Source organism: Agelaius tricolor, unplaced genomic scaffold (genome assembly GCF_023055355.1).
Source record: "Agelaius tricolor isolate 1412-34295 unplaced genomic scaffold, bAgeTri1.0.p SCAF_26, whole genome shotgun sequence".
Taxonomy (NCBI): Eukaryota; Metazoa; Chordata; class Aves; order Passeriformes; family Icteridae; genus Agelaius; species Agelaius tricolor.
Genome location: NW_027269286.1, coordinates 10,671,957 through 10,692,812, shown reverse-complemented (window position 1 = coordinate 10,692,812; position 20,856 = coordinate 10,671,957). Strand labels below are relative to the sequence as shown.

At 35.4% G+C, this 20,856-nt stretch overlaps 1 long non-coding RNA gene across 1 annotated transcript; it reads left to right on the top strand.

Annotated features, from left to right (window-relative positions):
* The first annotated feature begins 13,001 nt into the window (after positions 1-13,001).
* LOC139600267 (uncharacterized) lies at positions 13,002-17,071 on the top strand. Its single transcript, XR_011682468.1, has 2 exons — positions 13,002-14,646; positions 15,101-17,071. It is a non-coding gene; the product is annotated as an uncharacterized lncRNA (long non-coding RNA).
* The last annotated feature ends 3,785 nt before the right edge of the window (positions 17,072-20,856 follow it).

Sequence of the window (20,856 nt, the reverse complement as noted above, 5' to 3'; positions counted from 1 at the left end):
GTGGGCTCATGGAGAGAGGAGCTCACTCTGGAGCACATTTACTGACAGGACTTATGACTCCACGGGGGACCTACTGGAGCAGCCTGTTCCTGAAGGGCTGCACCCTGGAAGGGACCAATGATGGGGCAGTTTGTGAAGAACTGCAGCCCATGGGAAGGACTCACATTGAAGAAGTTTGTGGAGGACTGTCTCCTGTGGGAGCGACCCCACACTGGAGCAGGGGATGGGTGTGTGGAGTCCTTCACCCAAGGAGGAAGAAGCAGCAGAGAAACTGTGATGAAAAGTCTTAGGATGAACTGCTGAAGTGTCCAGTGTCTGTGTGAAAGGGTTTTGCATTGTCTGTAGTAAAAAAACTTTGGTAACAATATAGTTAACACTGTTGTTATATAGAATAACTCTGTAGTTGTTTTCTATTAAAAAAAACCCAAAAACAAACAAACAAACTCAAACCAAAGCTAAACAAAAAGTGAAAAAATGGTGGAAAAAATACCATTATAGAATGAGGAAATTCTGATTATTGTAGTGGTGTGCCTTAGGATAAGACGTAATATACCATACTATTTCCATATACTGTCAATAAAAGGAAATCTCGCTGATTATCTCAGATATAAATGTTTGTTTCTTACCACTTGAAGCAAACCCAAAAGTCCACCTGCATGTGGTGTAAGGAAGGCCTGTTTGCAGATCCTTGTCTCTGACTCTGCTTACAGGCTCATCCAGTGTTTATAACTTTAGTCTTACTGTTCTTGAGACAAGACCTTTGTTTCATTCCTGGCTGGGAAACACACCAAGATCTATGTATTTTTAATTTGAATGTAAATACACTGGTTGAAAGGTGTGTTGTAGGAGAGTCTGTACTCTTTACACTAATAACACTCTTGTCATGCTCACTAATCCTTCCTTTCATTCTGCCAGAAATCTTTCCTATGCAAATCAAGTCACAGGAGCACTTTAACATGTAAATCACAATCTGCCTCACATGTGAGGAATTGATGTATTTTAAATTCCTTGTCTGTGGGGAAGTAATGAATGGTACTTATTTAATATAGACTACTAGACTAGGTGCATCTCCAGTACTTAGTAGCACTCTGTACCAACTCTAATATAGTGCTCATGGTTTTGAGAACACGAAAGAGAAGGACCAAAAATCGATGCTAAATGTATTTATTTTCCTCTTTTCATCAGTAGTAATGTTGATAAAACATTTAGTGGTCTAAGATTTTTGCTGAGAATATGGTACTGTTCTTTCATTGTGGAGTCAATGCTTACTTCTAGAGGAAAATGTTACTGAATACTTATATGTAACTGAATCTAAAACATTTCACATTAAAAAATGAAAAATAGAAAATTGGTCAAGTCAGAAGAGAGCTGATTCGCTAAATGACAATATGGTATCTGCAAATCAGAGGCAGAAAAAGTTAGAGAAGCTAAATTTGTGAAATTTAACCATGTAGAAATTATCAATTCTGAATAATATGCAACCTGGTGTATAAAAGGAATGAGAAAAAATATATGACCCATTTTTTTTTTGGTGAAAATTTAAGTGAACTTCAGAAGAAGGTGGGAGTTTGTGAGGGAAAAAACACCCAATACTAAAACTGGTATCAAAATGCTGTGGAGTGTACTTATCAGAGAAAGGTCACAGATCCTGTGATGTATATGTGACCATATCAATATGAATGTATTATGCTAAAGATACCAAAGATAATTTGTCTAAAAGATAGAATTTTTCTTTACCAGAAAAAATAGAAGGTTTGTTTCAATTTGATTTAAGTCAAAAACTGTAATTTAACCTAGTGATTTAACATATGATAAAGTCTTTGCATGCTTTGTTCTAGCCATTTTTTCTGTTTGCAGTGTGGTCTATTCTATTTTTAATAGTTAAGAATTCATTTCTACCTAAATTTGTATGTCATTCTGCATTCCCTATCTGTTTACACTGAAGAATGACACATGGAATGAGGTTAGTTTTAGAAAGATGAGATTTTTATTGGTGAAGAACATAGTTAGACCTACAGGGTTTACCATTACAGAGAATATAAATATTTAGGCACATTTTGTGGTGCAGAATTGTAAGTTAACTTTTTTCAGCACTTAAAATGTAAATATATCCTTTAAAAAAATGCACACCAAAATCAACAATGTGACTTTTCTGAAGTTTTCCTTTTATCTTTTATCTGAAGACAAAAGTGTGATGCAGTGCTGTTTAGTAGCTAAGAAAACCATTTACAAGTGGAAAGAATCTGATATACCATGCTTGGAAGGCTGGAAGAATTAAAAGTATTTAACAGGTTCTGAGAAGCATTATGCTCAAACCATCTGAGAAGGAAATTAAGTCCATGTAAAAGTAAAATCCAGATCATCTTTGGAATTATATCTATATCTATCTATCTATCTCTCGATCTATATATACATATATATGTTTAAATGAATAATTTTACCATTTTCCCCTATGCCTTCTTCCTCTACCTAAAATATGGAAATAGTCCCCCTCATCTGTTAGTGGTATGTAACCAAACCCACAATACTTAATTTTCAGATCTTCTCTAATTTTCCAGACTAAGAAAACATAATGAATTTTTTCAGAAACACTTTGAGAAATGAGAACCAGTTCACTGAATGTTAGTGTAGAATATGAAGGACTACATCCAAGTAAGTAATATCCCTTTATGAAGAGAAATAGGCGTTTTCAGGGCATGAATCATCTGTTTCTAAAGTAGGTCAAAAGATTTGTGCCTTCAAATGCCCATTTTTCTTCTTTGACTAAAAATGGAATTTCAGTTGAATGACTAAAATGATTCAGACAACATAGGTGTCTAAAATGAGGTGAAAAGCGTATTGCCCATAATTATTTCAACGAAATTATTAATTTGAAAAACACTTTTATAAAGGTGAAGTTGCATTATCATCTCTCACTTGCCATGCAAGTATGTGCAAGTACATAAAACATTTTTCTGTTGGGCTACAGCGTATTTTAAAATTACTAGTCAAAACAATAAAATTTCAAATTATTAGGTTGGATAAATTATTATATTAATCATTCTCTAAAGCCTTCTCTGGTACAAAGGCTTTTCCCCCCATTTGGCTACAAATGAAATGTAGAATGTGCATCTCTCTCGCTCTCTTTCTCTCTCACATATAGTACTCTTTCTGAAATTGTTTGAATTTGCACAGACAGCTGACTAGTTGTTCCTGTTTCTTTGCTCTTATAGGAAACATGCTTGAGATTTTTACCTCCTCCCTCTTTTCTCCATGTAGCAGCTTTACATAGATGAATGTGAGCAAACAGGATCCTCAAAGACCATCTTTTCTTCTCTGACCTCTGTGGTCTAGTGGCCACAGAGGTCAGATTTATCTCAGGAAACTTAGGTCACCACTGCAATTTTCCGTAGATTAAATAGTTGCTCTAGCCTTCTTTTGTAATCACTAGTGAGAAATAGGTGTTTTAAGGCATTTAAATTAAATATTAAATTCCTGTAGGTGAATCAGTCCTGAGAAATACCTTCTTATTCATTGGAAAGAAACTTAATACGCCAATCTCAATGGTGAGGCAACTATACATTTCTCACCAAAAATGATCCAAGGATCAAACTTTTGAACAGGAATTAGTGCTATTTCTGTTCTTGGCTCTGTATTTGAGTCAGGTTTCCCTTGCCAGAGAGACAGAACATGTACAGGACTGAATAGGAGTTGGGCCCAATGTCAATTAGTCTTGGGAGCCAGGACTTGTTTTCTTACTTTGGCCTACACATGACTGTTTACTTAACAGATTGTCTGCATTTAGTCAAAAGAATCCCACTTAAGGTCTTTCATTGTATTTATAGTATCCTGGACAACAAGGCAATGTCAAAATTGCTTAGTTTCCCAGAGCAAAAAAAAAAAAAAAGAAAAAGTCAATTCACTCTGGCAAGCCTCTGGGGAATTTTTGTGTGATATCCTAAATTCATACACTACTACTACCCTAGATTAAGCCTATCTTAAAATATGGTATCTATAAGGAACAGACCTTTCTTTGCCTCAGTAATTGCAAGCATGGGGAAAACCAGAAAGAAATGCAAGACTGAAGTAAACCAAAGACATTTAGTGAGATGGAATGGTTGCTGTATGTGTGATGTATGATTAAGAAATAACTTGGAAAAATGATTGTTAGGGTCCAAATAAATTCACAGTTGCCGAGTTTTGGCTGCTCCTGGCATGACATTTTCCCCTCTCTTTAATATGCCAGTTCATACAGAGCTGTGATTAAGTAATAAAATGCATAGCATCTTCAAATAAACAGCTCGAGGACAAGCATGGCATCCAGTGGAAATTTAAACTTTGGTTGTGATGCAGTAGTTAGAAATGTTAGAGAATCATACCTTCGTACATTGCAGTACTGTAGATAGTAATCTCATTTTTTTTTCTCTTTATGTGCCATCCTACTCTTGCGATGTATGCCAATTTCTTAATTTAACATTTTTACAGTACTTCTCTGGTGCTGACTGATTCTGTTTAGTTAGATGCTTCTTAAAAGCACAATAAGATGATATTTTGTGCCCTTTTCCCTAACATTTATGGCAAAGTTATAATGTTAGTAATCCACTGTTTTTCCACAGTTATTTAGTGTTTTTTCCCTTTTGCTGTAAAACAGAGCTGAAAAAGATTTGATAATCCCCCTGAGAAAGGTATTTTTTGCCTTCCATTAGAATTCTTCAGAGTTTGACTTTATTAGGATACCTGTTTCATGTTAAATGCATAATGCTTTTTAAAAGTAATTTGAAAAAGTTGCTATGAACGTTTTCAATTTTCTTGCAGAGATGTTCACACTCCTGTGTATCCAAAACGAGAGTGAAAAACACAGTGGTGAATTTTCATTCCATTCTCTTCTAGGCAAATCCTAACTGCTTGCAAAGATACCTAAAAGAAATGCTGTGGCTTTAGAAACCATTTAAAGGATCTTTTGTAGGTCAGTTGTAGTGTATGAAAAGGTGGTGACAGTATAAAGGAGTGACCTTTATTTATGATCTTTAAATGCTCTTGATATTTTCAAAATAAGTTTCACAGTTTCAGTGATCTGGTGGAAGGGTTTTGTTTTGTTTTATTTTGTTTTGTTTTGCTTTGTTTGCTAGTGTTTGAAGGTTTAGAAAATATAAGGTCAATAAGGGACTTGTTCTGACTCTGTACCCCTTCATTTCTGCTGATATGAGTGGTATTGAGACTTCTGCCCTTTATAGTAAATAGGGTTGGGTTTTTAAGAGCACAGCATAGCATGCACAAAATTTTTGAGCCTGTGTTTTTCATGTTTACATCTTTAAAATATAATATGCTGTATACTCTCCAAAAGACACAGAGGGCAAAGAAAATGCCATCCAAATAAATGCATGCCAAAGTATATTTACAAGATCCTTCAAAACCATGCTCTAGTGTTTTCGTTTATCTCTTCTTTAGATTAATTCACTTTGTGTCTGCTTATATACACATGAATTGTTAAGGAAAAGAAGTGTGTAAGAAGAGAACTTTGTTTCTGTTGTCACAGTTTGATGTCTAGTCATAAGTCCATAAATCTTGTCTAGTTTTGATTTTATTTGTTGGGTTTCTAAAAATCATTGTACAATGAGAATATATGTGTCCCTACATATTTACTTATCTGTGTATATTTTAGTAAGGGGATTATTTTGCCTGGGCCAGCTGGAGGACACCTGCTTGTCAACATGAAAATGTCTCTGCACCTCTTTGCTGCCAGCACGGTGTTAGAGTGGATTTCTGTGAAAATAAGCTCTTTACTTTATTCATATTTGCCAGGTCTCAAATGATTCAATAATAGTATCACCTTATGTAGCTTGGAACAACTATGCCATTTTTGGGTGAACAAAGTGCTATTGCATTAATAAAACCAGCAAAAGTGCTGTTCATTATATTTTAACAAATGAAGAATTTAAAATCCATCAGATTGTCATGTGTGAGACAATAACGTCATTTACATATTAAAATGCCCCTGTGGGTGGATTGCCATTGAAAAGATCATTACATAGTAGGGCTGTTTTTCCCCTTCATCAAAATCTCTTTTAAAATGTCTCTTAGAGAAACAAGTGAAGTGAAAACTGTCTTGATTATATATCTCATTTCATTTCTCTTGTCTTTAAAAATCAGAGAAGTTGAAAGCACAATGAAAAAGAAACAAAAAAGAAACCTTAAGAAATAGGAGTAAAAATCCCTGACAGACTGAAAACAGTTATGGAAAGAGGAGGGAAAAGGTGGAGCAGAGGAAGAGAGGAATGTATTCTGAGTTTATCAATACATGACTTGAGTTTGCACAAGCAGAATAGGCCTAAAAAAATTTATGTCAAAACCCAAACTAGAATGATTGTTCCAAGATCAGCTACTGTCATGTGTACAAGGTCAACAAAAGAGAACCTATTTATTCTACAAAAAAAATCAATTCTAGGAGTGCATTTTTCTTCTCTGCTGATCTATTAAAAGTACAAGAACAATAAAATAGCATGGTAGACAAAAAAGGACTAAGGTATGTAATCTGTAGTACTACAGCATGTAGAAGACTTTGGAAGAAGTTTTTGGTGTAGCAATCAGTCATGCATCTCAGATTTTGTACTCTCATAATTGCAGAATGACTGCTTTTGCCTGACATATAAATGCTAACACTGACAGTTCTTGGAGTTAGAATTTCCATCTGTAAAACATACCCACAGATATGGATGTCTGCATGCAAGTTTAGTCCTTGGACCTCCATAGAACTGATGCTACAAAAGTGCAGACAAGTGCTTACACATCTAAACAAATGTCCATACATGTCTTTTAGACAAAAGAAGATAATAATTTGAAAATTAGACAATGAAGACCTACATTTTCTCACAGATTTACTTCATGGAAACACTGCACACACTGGTGAATTTTGATTGTCAGTATGGCTGCAATGTTTTGTTTGGTGTGGGGCTTTTTGTATGACTGCTTTTTTTTTTTTTTTTTTTTTTTTTTGTTTTTTTTTTTTTCCTTTCACAGAACAGGCTGCAGTGCCTTTTCTGTGATTTACATCCACTTCCTCTGACGAAGCCATACAATGAGGTTTTGCAGAATGAAGCTTGAAGAATTTCCTAAACTGTAGCCTATGGTCTGCCTATGACTTGCAGCAAAGTCTCGCTTTTTCTATATAGATTGCTGCTGCTGACATAATCCAGCCCTCTTGTTTTTCTTTTCTCCTTATAAATCATACTAAAAAGAAAAAAAAATAGGATTTGAGATAACAATTTACTAACGTTATGGTCTGATGAAAATGATGGCCACTGTATAATCATTAGTTAGTTGTTAGTGGTCAATGTGAACAGAGGGTGGTCCATGAGACAGATTCAATCTTTAAACACATTCTAAAAAGAAGTTTCTGGAAACTTTATCTTTTAAAAATTAAATTGAAGCTGACAAAATGTCTCTGTGCTGGCTGCCACAAATTCCTAAAGCCTCTAGCTGCTGATATAGAGATTTTTTTGAGATTGTATATTCTTGAGGCAAGTTTAATAAAAACATTCTGGTTTTGTATAATCAATCTTTTTGTCTGTGTGTTTGCTCTGATCCAAAACCTATTAAAGTCAATTAGAGTGACTGTGTAAATGAAATGATGCAATGATAATGTAGGAGTCATTGTGCTGTGACTTGCATTAAGCTCTAAGCCAGCTTCTTGTAACTCAGCTATTTCCATAAACCTCAGCAGATTTGGACTGACCGAGTGATCATTCAGTTAATGAAAATGTCATACTCTATCTGTTGATAAACCCCTCTGTGAAATAGTTTCTAATAGTAGAGAGGATTTTCCATGTCTTTTCCTCTAAAATTCCTTTTGTTTGTTGATAGTGGTCTGTATCAAGTAGCACTGATATTTGACCTGCTATGAAGTGAAAATTATACTTAATATTAAAATTATTATTGATATAATATTGATGACATAAGAAATGAATAAATCTTTATTATACTGCTTTGGCTTAGGTCATTAATACTTGACATAAATTCTGTCAAGTACATACTTAGGAAAAACTGGGGTTTTTTTGCCTCCCATTTTAAAGAAAATAATACTTAATTTAAATTGGCTGTTCCTATTTTAAAATCTGACATTTCCTCTTAGGAGAAAACATGATATATACATGGATGGAGAAAGAAAAAATAGAAGTTAATAAGAAGTGGATTATGAAGATGGATGTCAATTAATTTGCTAAAAGATTGCAAGCATGTGTGACAAGATCACTGCTACTGTCACAGGGTTTCTAGGATTTTAAAAATATTTGGTTTTTGTTTGTTTGTTTTTATTTTTTCCAATGTGGTACAGTCAAATGTTTTTCTGTTGGTTTAGCATTGATTTTAACGTGAAATTAAAATGTTGAGAAGGTAGAAGAGTAAATGGCAAAACTGGAACACAGAAGATTGATAGAACAATAGAAAAAAAGATAGGGAGTACTAGAAAGAAGGCTGTTTCCATTTGTTTTTAGGGAACATACTGAAAGAAATTATGTTATTTGGTTTTCCCTCTTAGTTTATTCTATAACTTTTGCTTAGTTACCGAGAAAGGAGCAAAAACCAAAAAGCAGAAAACAGCATTGTTATCTTGGGGTGCTAACAAGGACTGAAATTCCCTAAAATGTAAGAATGAGAAATAAGATGCCAAATAAATTAATAAATGCTTTTTTAAAATAGACACACAATTTTTCTCTCAGAACTATCCATCAGATCAAGAATGCAATAGTGTAAGAGTTGTGTGAATGCATGCACCCATCCCACTGTAACAGCCCTGTGGTCTTGGTGCTCCAGCAGTCCTGTAACTATGCCTGGACATGTGTCCATGTAGTTAACAGTCCTAATTCAATAACCACCCTTTTTATTTGTTTAATCCAATTTTTTGGGTTTTCTTTCAATAACAGTTTTACTCCTGTCATATAATTTTCTAAAATGGGATTTATTGTCACAATTGTGATTTCTTTTTTTTTTTTGAAAGCAAAAGTGCTTTAATTGGCTCCCATGAAAGTAAAGTTAGCCCCAATCTTCATATACTCAGAAATTGAAAATCATTATATTTTCAAATCTTTCTGTGATCTTCAGCCTAGCTACAGTTCACTTCAACCTGCTTAGGACTTCTAACTCACTATTCTTCAAATACAAAGATCAAAAGTGTTGCAAGCAGCTGTTACTCATGTCACATACTTCAGATAAGGAAAAGTTAAATATTTGGTCTGATCTAGATGCTACACTATGGAGCCAACACACTTGGTCTCCAAAGTGTCTTCTCTCATTCCAAAACATTTAGGCCAGTTGTTCTGAATGTAATTTTTAATAGAGAGTTTATTCTCTTTAAGAAGGATTATTTTTCTTCTTTAGCTCTGAAATCAAGCTTCAGTTAGATGTATATTTCTTAGGTAGCTACATCTAAGTGAGAAATCCCATTGCTCAGGAAGGATTTGAGGGAGCATGTATCTACCATAAAGCATCAATATTGCCTTGAATAAGATTCCTCATAATTTCCCAGTCAGGATATTTTCCCTCAGTGTTGTAATTGCCACAGGAAAAAAAATTCCTGAGAATTATCAGCCAGAGGCAGAAGCTAAGGAGCACCTTGCAGCACCTTAGAGTCCTATTTCTTGTCCATGGAAAGCACAAGCTTCAGTCTCTTTCAAATATTTTTATAAATTACCTTTAAGAGATTCTAGGGTACCATTGGAAGTACAAAAAATATTAGAAGAAAAAATATTAGAACAAGACAGTAAGCTGTATTTTTCTTTCAGTAATAATCTTATTTCACACTGGGTAAGATTGAGTGCTGCTAGCAAAGCTTCTGCCTTTACTATGACCACCTTCTGCTCATGTAGTACTGCTGCTGTGCTAATACTAGGGGGGTCACTCATTCATTCCTTTAATAAACATCCTGTCTGAGCAGGAAAAACAAGGGCCACAGTACATATTCTATATTATTTAAATTTATCTTTATAATCTTACTTACATTTGCCTGTTATCAAGGAAATGGCATGAAAACGAAGACACAAGCAAAATATGCCAAAGCTTCAAAATTTGAGTCAGGACATTTTTTGGCAATGTAGCAAATTTGGACTAATTATTGCACAGTGCCAAAGGCATTCTCGTCAAAAGCATCATGAAATTCTATCCTCCCACATTCCCATTAATTTACTTTTACCTCTGCATAGCTTCTGCTAATGTGACTGTGATTCTGTTTTAACAGAATATGAAAAAAACCCTGACCCACACTACCTCAGGAGAAATTATTGAAGTTTTTCTGCAAAACTCTTCAAAATTTTTAGTGTATGTATAGAATATATATGGTCAGAACTGCAACATCTTCGAAAGTGACTGTTGCCTTCACTGTGATAGGATAAAATTTTGTGGGGGGAGTTAGATGTATCCCAGTCTTTTTCATATATCTTCCTTTAGGGGCACTGGGGGTCCTGGGAGGGCAAAGAAGGGACATTCCATACATCTAACAATTCTGACTGGTGTTTATTTCTGTAGGATCCTCAGAGAACCACAGAATACCAGATTAAAAATCACACCAAGGATCATCTGGTCCAAGTCTTCTTGGCAAAAGTGTGATCCAAACAAGATGACCCAGGACCCTGTCCAGCTGAATCTTAAAAGTGTTGGGTGTTGGGGAATCCACCACTTCCATCGAGAGTCAATTCCAATAGCTGATTGTTCTAATTGAGAAAAATTTTCCTTTTGTTTTAAATTGGAATCTCTCCAGGAAGAACTTGTACCCATTACACCTCACCTTTTCCCTATGACTCTTTGTAAAAAGAGACTCACCATTTGAAGATGTTTTTTTGCTTCTTCTCATCTTGAGACACAGCTAAGGAACGTTTGTTGCTGTTTTGTTGTCCTGTTTTATTCCCCAGTTGCTTGCAATGGGGTTGCCAATTTGGACCCCTCCCTGGGGTCTGTTTAAAGCCAACCTCACCAAGATGGCCAGTCCTGCTACCACAGGCTAAGATAGGTAAAAATAAAAGACTATTGTTTCTGCTTTTTGGCATGGAAACCAAGTTTAATTTGCTCTTATATAATATTTGTCATGCAGAAGAAAACATATAACGATTAAGTTAGCATGCTCAAATAGAGAAGAAAGAAGCAGGGAAAAAAAAAAAGAAAATATATATACCTAAAAAATATCTCCCCTGAATTCATATATTTTTAAGCATCACACTTAGTAATAAAATAAAGATTTTCATTTTACTTGTCTCCTAATCAACTATCAGAAGAAACTCCCAGAAGATTTTGTGTTGAAATTCAAAGGCTTCATGGGCTGCTGAAGCTGCACATACTTCTGTAGAAGATAGGAATTATATGCCTTACAAGCCAAGATTTTGCTGGTGCCAACTGGGGCAAGCTGTACAGTTGCTGTGTGAGATATCTGTAATAAAATTTTACTCACCTAGGGGGACAGCTGAACCACAGGTTTCCATCCTTCTTCTGTCGCTGTTGCTGTGTGTGTGATCTCTAGTGCATCATTTTTTCTGTTGACATAAACATAGCTTACCAAAGAAGTGTCTTCAGTAAATATTTTAGAGCAGGCTAATACAGTTTCTATCTCAGTGCTTCTTTAGAATTGAGTTCCAGGCTTCTGAGTGACACCAAAGAAAACAAAACCATTTTGTTTCAGTGAATGAAATAAATGAAATACACTAATTGTATGAAACTCAAATAGTGGCAGCTGAGGTTTCCTCACACCTCACACCCTCCTTAATTTTCTTTTGAGGGAAGACTTCACAGCAGCAATTTCAGATTGTGCAGCTGAAGCACAAGGGTAATTTCATTTGACTGTTGAAATAAAACAGCACTGACACATACTTGGGTGGAAAAGCATAGAGGGAGATTGTAACCATACTGAGGCTATCTCACTTAAAATATAGAATTCCTCTGCCAACAAACAAGCAAAGAAAAGTTTTTGATTTGCCGCACTGTACTTAAAATCAAAGTCTTTCTTGGGTTTTATGGATTGAACCTCTTACGTCATTGGAAGCCAGTTTTAATTTACCAAAATGGCCTCTGAACTCTAAAGAGCTGGAAGATAGGATGCAATTTGTGACAGCTAAATAACTTGCACAATTTCTCAGCTTTTCAAGAAAATCTACACAGACACATATCTCAAACTGTTTTTACTTTTAGACATTCTAAAGATAGATGGAATGATAATGACTTACATGTATCACCACACTTTTCATACAGAAAGATTAAAAATATATGTCATAAAATGAACATATAAAATAGCTCAAAAAAGGGCAGGCCCATAGTCACATCTCTATTATAAATTCAGTAAGTGCTAAACACTGACCACCGCTACAAAAAATGCCTAATGGAGAGTAGAGAAGAATATTGTATCTAATTGAAAAACTGCAGCAGGGAAATCTGGTTTGTGTTTAATTACTCACACTGAAATTTTTCTCAATTCTACCCAGGTTCTGATGCAGCCCTCATCCAGGCAATATGTGAGTATATTCCAGAAGATCATTAATTGATGTAATTAGCATTTGTCACATCTTTTTCTCACTCCTTTCTTTCAAGTGGAAAATTATCTGAAGTTTTTTGACCTAGGAAGATGCATATACTTTATAATTTATGCCTGAGAAGCCATGGATATTTGTGATTGAAAATAAGATCAAGTGAACTCTTCCAGGATTTGAAATGGCAGCCGCTGAATTCAGGTAATGATCACAGAATCTGGGAATTTTTTCTGTGCTTTGAGAGGGGACCACAGACAGCTTTATACAAACATATTGTGTTCCAGACTAGAGCTGCTGTTTTGCTTCCTGGTTGGTTTGGCTCTGTGCTTGTTTTGTGTGTGTGTGTTGTTTTCAAGCGCTGTTTCCTTATTTACAGTAGCATAGGATTGTCACTGTGCAATAATGCAGTAAGATTCATTGGTGTTTACCTCAGAGGAATATATGAACTATGGATAATCACAGAGGCTAGCAGAATTCAGCAATGCTATCAATTGTCAGTATAACAGAATAATAATAAGAGAATAGAATGACTGTATATTGCTATTTTTATTTTACTTTTAGGTTCATGTTATGACGTCCTTTATAGATCTAAGAGTTTTTGAAGAGACTTTCATATTTAACTATATTGCCTTACAGCATTTTCATGAGTAACTAAAAACTCCCAATTTACTGGCATAGAATGGTTAATTGTAAGAATTTCCTCATTGCCAAGAGAATATTTTATTTTTTACTTTAGTTTGTCATTGGATGTATGTGACTGTGAGGAAACTATCAAGAAAAGTGAAACTAATTATTACCTTTTCTCCCCTAACATGGTAATTTGAGAAGCTAGTGATGAAGCACTGGAAAAGAAAATGAGAAATTGAAGAGGGCTGCTGGAGGATACAAAGTGATATCAGCCAGATCTGGAAAGAAAGCCTTGAAAAATAGATTTTATGAGATAAACGGAGTAACATGAGATGAAAAAGATCTCATTAATCTCTCATGTTTTTCTCTCTTTACAGATTGAGCACTAAAACAGAAATAATGCAGCTGTTTTGAGATCAGCAGTTTTGTTGCAAATAGAAGTCTGAGGAAACAGTTCAGTGAGCACCAGAGTGTTATAGGGATAAGGATGCAGATTCTCCCTCAGCTCAGCTTTTCAAACCATTCCAGCCTACTGTGATTGTTCTTGAAAGGATAAGAGAGGCAGGACTCCCAGACCCATAAATCATTTAGGAAAGTCTGTTGTATTAAATTTAAAAAGGAGGAAAAAAACCCCCAGTCCCTCTGTTGCAGTAATTCTGCTCCATTGTTGATTTACTGTATTCTTCCTTTAGGATGAGTCCTGCATGCTCTTTGGAATTTGACCATTTGATGGAATGTACCATAGGGAGGATTTTCCTTTGTGTTTAGAAAAACAATACAAAAAATTACAAAATTTTTCATTATTTTTTAATCTAATAAATATTAGATTAGTAGTGGTAAAAGTTGCAATTCCTTTAAGATCACATTTGAAATTTCTACACTGTTTTAGAATTTTGCCTTTAATAGTAGTTTCAAAGGTCAAGGAGAAACTAAGGGTGGATATAGACACTCTGATGACATTTGCTAAATTGTGAATATCTATTAGACTGTAATCTTGTAAAGTGGATTGAGATGTCCTTCAGAACTGCCCCCTCTCTTCTACTCTTGCTCTGCAGTTACCCTCGGAGCCATCCAGACTTTAAGATTCTCAAAATCAAAGCTGATCAAAACCACCTTATCCCTCTCCACTAATTCAGTGTCTGCACTGTCTGTTCCTTACCTCAAAGACATGTAATACTTCTGCAATAGAAATTATCACTGCCTGCCCTGCTCTGAACTGTAGCACCATGATGTTGTTGACAACCAAAGGTACAGGTTTTTAGCATGTTTAGAGGACGTCTGATTATAATGGCACAGTCTGAACCTGCTCTAGCAGGCCAGATGAGAGATGTGATGTGTTCTGTGAGTTAGCTCTTCTGTCTCTGTATTGCTACTGTTGGAACATCTACAGCTGCAATAGACCTTGGGTGTTGATTTTGAACTGGAAGGCTTCAATGGTCCTTTCTACTTGCATTTTAGCAGACTGCATCCAGGGTTCTCAAATGAAGACTGAATTTTGGGGTGGAGAAATTTCAAGAGTCTTGGACCTTTTATCATGCAAGTAAGCTCACACTTTGTGCTAGTGAGAGACATAAGTCAGTATATTTTCTATTTAATGCTCCCCAAAGTTGTGTTACAGTGGTTTCTAGGTGAGGAGGCACATCTATATATTGTAACTGTGAACTGGTTTTGGCTTGATCTGTGAAATACAGTATGGACCCAGATAAGACAAAGAGTAAGATCCCTTCTGGATGTGAATTGTAAAGCCTATGTTGTCTCATGGAAGGAGAGCAAGAAAAAGGATAATCATGTGCAGAAATTGTGTGAAGAAAAAAAGTCTAAAAGGCAAGGAGTTAATGAAATTGTGTGAGACATAAACAAAGGAAATGAATTTTAAGGATTGTCAGATTTTGAAATAGATTTTCACCAAGAAATGTAAGATTTCTTGAACAAGAAATGCTGTATCACATTTAATTCAGAGAATTTAATGTATAATTTTTTTTCTTGTCCACTAGTTTCAGGTATTTTCTCTATAGACATTTGAATGAATACAAAATATGTCATTCATTTCAATCAGAGAGACACAAGAGACAGCTGCTTCAATGCTCCTCTCTTTTAAAAAGAACAACTCTGATGCAGATTCTCGTCTGGCAAGCATATCATCATTCTTAAATGGTGTTATCACACTCATCCTCTCCTTTCCCCTTTATATGGATCTTTAGAATAGACAGAATGTTTTAACCTTTGGAATTTATCACAATGGTTGTTCTTGCCTTATCAATTCTAGTGGGCTGAGCTCTCTGTATCTGCATGGATCTTTCCTGTCTTCTTGTTTTTCTCACATTTCAAGAAGCCTGTCTTGCTGCAAAACTCTTGTTAGAAGACATATATAAATGTTTTTGGGTTTCTAATCTGAAAAAGAAATGGCCACACTCTCCGGGAATTAAAATTAAGTCTCCAAAGGAAATAATTCTCCTTTAGAAAATCCAGATGTCTAAAGAAAGATTATTATCTCTGACATGATCCCATCCCTACCATGCCATTTACTGTTTTTCTTTTCTCTTTGGATTTGATCATATTTCTGCCAGAACATTTAGTTTTATTTAAATGCAATGACACAAACATTGCTAATCTGGTTTCCCTTCATTCGTTTGTGTACTTGCTGTCAACAATGGTTTTATCAGCCATCAAAATCTAATTGAAATGGCAGTGCTGCATGTAGTCATCCAATAATTACAAAATAAATAGACTGAACTTTCAAATGCATTTAAAAAAAAAGCCCCTAAAGTGACATAAACAGAATCAGGTAATTAAAGAGCTCCCTCTATGATTTTTAATTCCTTTAAAATGCATATTTACCTGAAGACATCACTTTTAAGCTCCAGAGGTAAGTTACTATGCCTTGTTTCTGTATTTCTAAAAGAAGACTGGCTGGATGGAGTTAATTTGGAAAATTATTCTAGTAAATAGTACAAAAAAGCACTTCATCATCGTACCACTAAACTGCAGTAATACACACATGACAGTTAATAATAGATTATAAAAAGCAGTGCCCTTTATCATCTGAACACCAAATCTTTAGAGGCTTGCAAATAGAACAGCCTGTTCAGTGATTGTAGAAATGTGACGTCAAAGGCCTGCTTCTTATTTGAAATGTCTTCATGTTACTCTAGATACCCCACGCCCTATCTTTGCAAAAATCAGGGCTGTGCATTGTGGTACACAGACAACAGAGTTTTGCCTTAATGGAAGCTATACAGCAGTATTATATTTAAACTTTTGGAAGAAAGGGTAACAGAGCTCTCAAAATAAGCCCTGGTCATGAATGTGCACATATATATATATAGTCCTATGATGGGTTGGCATAGCAACTATTTCTTAGAACTCTGTTGCTGCCTAAGTAAACAGCTAAAGCACCGAGAATGTCTCAGCTAAGCTGTGCCCGTCTGTAGTACCAGCATGTGCTATACACAAACATCTCCTTCCAAAGATGTGGATATTCCAGCGCTGCTCATTTATGCTGCCATTGTTGTCAGTGTTTTTATCAAAAACCCTAATTTTATTACTGATCTCATGATGCAATTTATCTAAAGATTCTATTTTTTTTTCAGTTCTGAACTAAGATTGGCATAAATAGTCTCACCCTGGACACTTTTTTTTATGCACTTAATTTGTATAATTTTGATGGCATATTTTTCTGAATGCCAGCAAAAGCTAAATGTGATCATAAATTAGTCATGGCAATCACTTAAATGATCAGCATACCAGATTGTACATATCATGAAAAGCTATTCCATAATTCAGTCTTTTTATATTTGTGGCCATTTTTATTAATTGTGTCACCCTAACATGTTTTTTAAATGCTAATCACTTAGGCTGGTAGCATTTCTTAACTGCAAAACATACCTTTAAATGTATATCATCTGATCCTGAAAAACAATTGAAGCTTGTGATCCTTTAAATAAAGATACATTTATGAATAGTTTCTACTGAGTTTACAAAATGATTCTTTAAATTGGTTAATAATTTATAATGAAGTCTAACTGATTCGTATGTGTCTTATAATCAGTTCAAACATCTATCAACATGGTTATAATTATCTGCAGCAGATGGTTCTAATGTCCATAATATACTGGTAAACTATTAATAAATACTATATAGATGGCAATAATCTGCTCATTAGAAGTTACTATTGATAGATACAAGCTCCCTACTATTCTGTTTGAATCTTTAAAAAAATGACAAACCATTTTAGTTAATAAACCTTTGCAAACCATTTATCCATTTCTAATGAATGAAAGAATGTTTCAATTAGTAAATTCTAAGTGTCTGATTCCCAGCATGGAATGTTAGATTCTCTTTGATGTGGTTTCCCTGAACATTTTTCTCTGCACCTGTCTCCCTAGTGAATTTGACAATTCATGCCATCAAGGCTCAATAACACACTCTCCTCTCCTTGTGCTTTAATTTTTCTCTCCTAGGATCCTCTTAACAGTGTTTTGTGCTTTAATTTTTCTTTCCTAGGATCTTTTTAACAGTACTCTTCTTTCTCCTGCTTAGAAAGGTGCAATTCATGGGCAAAAGCCCTCACATCCCACCTGAGAGCATTTGGGCACAGAGGAGGGTAGGGAACCAAAATTGTTTTGCTCCTTCTCTGATGTATTTATATATTCTACAAGATACAATGCCTAAAATGCATCACTACAGCATTAAGAGTGACTACAGTATTGTTTTGTGGAGGGATTTGTCTCACTTCACATTAGTCCTTCCTAGTCTCTTTCAGTAAATGGCCTCTGAAGTCAGTGGGGAGAAATAAGCATCTCTGAATAGGCACATGAGATCTTGGGAGAGGTGTCATAGTAGATTTGCTGAATCAGCCTCTGGAATGGTTTAGTTCTCAAGCTTCTGCTGACTATGGAAAGAAGTTGGCAACATGCTTTGGCTGCATACCAAATTCTAGATAATTGAAATTAAGTGATGTGAATATGCCACTTGTGTGCGCTTCAGCTAAAGGTTAAAAATCCTAAATTATGTGTAAAGTATCTATGCACCTATATGTGCACCAGGTATCAAAACTTCCATTGGAGTTGATAGTGGCCTGTCAACACACCAGTCTGGAGACTGAAGAATAGCTATCCTCTGTAAAACAGGCAGATCTATTCCTCCAGATGAACAGACTTGGGATTTCCTTGGCTGAGTTGGCTATATTTCCAGTGATTGTAATAGGATTTTGTGCTTCTACGATACGTGCATTTTCAAACACGAAACATTAACTGAAAGGATCTGAAATTTGTCACTCATGTCCAAATAGCCTTCTACAATGAAGAAATAATCTATGTTGACTTGCAAACAAAATGCCAAGTTATAGTTATGGCTGTGTTTTTTTCCAAAGCCTGCTGAGACGCGGTGTGACTTCATTGTCTTTTGTCCAATACCACCCTAAAAACCTTTAGCAAGCATAGTGTCCTGTAGGCTAGCTTCTGTTTCATCATAAGCATGACAAAGATATTTCTGAGATCTCAGATGTCTTGGTTTAGTGCAGCACTGTTGCAGACCATGCAGTGTCACTGCATTATGGAGGAGCAGGATGCTGTTCCTGTAGGACTTCAGTGTGTACTTGAGGGAATTTATTTTTACTGACCTTGGGGTTATGATTTAGTTGATTTTATATATGATGCTGTGTTTCTCAGCTGATTTGGGCAGTTCCAGTATTCTTGAGAAGCAGACAAGGCTTCTCCCACAGCGTCTGGCTGTCCTGACAGAGTGTGACAGAATGATAAATGTAAGCACTTGTAAATCTATGTCTTGTATCATTTGTTCTTAGATGTGTTGTAGCCCCTACCTTGAAACTGCACATTGCAGACTTAGCTGATGCTTCTGTGTCTCTGCATTTTCTGCATTAATATCAGGCTAGAGATTTCACATTCTTGTTAAGTTACTGTAGTTGTGCACTGCAAGGCTGCTCTGGATAAGAAATCAGCAATGTATTTGTCAGTCTCTTTCATGCTAACACTTTGCAGTTTCAGTAGCATAGTCTAAAGGCTTTCTGTGACTGACAGTGTTTTTTAAAAAGCACTCCCAAGTGATTTATGGGCACTTCCCTACTGGAATATTTTATCTATCTTTCACTATATTGTTTAAATTTTTGCATGCAAACACTGCTCCAAGAATTTTTTTTTATTTTGACTTTTTTGGATTTGGGTGATGCTAGTAATCTGTATGAGTATTGCCCTGTGTCCCATCTCACTAGCATCACAGGAACAACAGTTTCTTGCACATATCTGTGTCTTGATATGTTTAATTGGTCTGTTTTATTGAACTATTTGTGATATGATCTCTTCTTTCAACAGCGGAATCAAAGATTTGCACACACAGGTTGTTTCCCTCTCCCTATAAATACATTTCTTAATTACTAGTAGTCTTTGACTAATTAGTATCTCAGGTATAGACATTACTCACTTTGTATCTACTTTTTTAGATTTGAGGTGTTGGGGAAAAAAGACTGTTCTATGTGACCTATGTTGCAATGAGTATGGCTCACCATGAAGTCATCTTGTACTTATGCAGTTTTGACTGATTTCCCTGACTCTTGTAACATGCAAAAGAACTTAAAATTGGGGTCTGCTATACCCTCTACAATACTGTGCCTTTCCAATGTCAGCTATGGTGTAGTTGGATTAATTTTCATTCCAGGGAACATCAGCAGAATGTGGTGAGGTCAACACTTTTGCTACTCAGGAATACTTGCCAATATATCTTTTGAATCTTGGAATTTGGCATCAGGTCTTTTCCCTGTAATTTTTAATTTTTGATTTTGCCTAGGCAATATTTCATGACTCTAGACATTTGGCAGTGAGCACATTTTGTGTTTTATTCAAATAGCTCGAGTCCATTCAAATGTGGTTTTTGCCTGACATTTCAGTATCTACCACACTACATGGCCAACATGTATTCTCTGACTTTGTAAAAAGATGTCTTTATCTATCTCATCCTTATTGGTCCTTCCTCTTGGGATACTCTTTTTCTTCTAATCCACTTGATATCTTGAAACAAAGGTGCTGTTCTAGCAACATTGCTTCAGCTATCTTCATGTGTAATGTAGAAGAAACCATGTCGGGTATTCTAAAACATGCTAACCTTTCACAAACAAGTATCACTGTGAGTTTGCCTGCTCTGTGTATTTAGGGTTTCTATGTTTTAAAATTTTGATTACACTGAATCACTGCTCTCAGCCTGACTCTACTAAATTTTTAAATTAACTCCTTTTATCTGAAAATGTTATTCCTGTGATAAATAAGACACTTGAAATTCCAACCAATTTCTTTGATTTTGTGCTTGCACTTTTTATTGAAAGTATCATATGATTTAAAAGGTTAGCCTGACTACAATTTCTGTTGCTCATGTAATGCTAAGGAAATCGTCACTGAGTGAACTTGCTATCTGCCCTTAAATTGCCTATATTTTCTATTATCTTGTCTTTGCAGTTGGTGATAGTCCACACTATGTAAAAAAATTATTTTTGCTAATTTCCACTGCATTGCTGTGAAAAATATGCAAAAAACCCCAAAACCCCTTTGTATCAATACTTACTTTTTTTGACTTAGCAGACTGATTTCTAAAAGTTTTTCCACCACTGAGCTCTCAAGCGTTTCTTGCAGCCTTCGCTCTGCCCTTTGTTGTGCTTAGCCTTTTGGATGACATGTGCCTGTTGTTTTCTGTAGAGCTTCTTTGGGATGCCTGAGCATTTACATTTCAGCTGCTCTATCTTTCA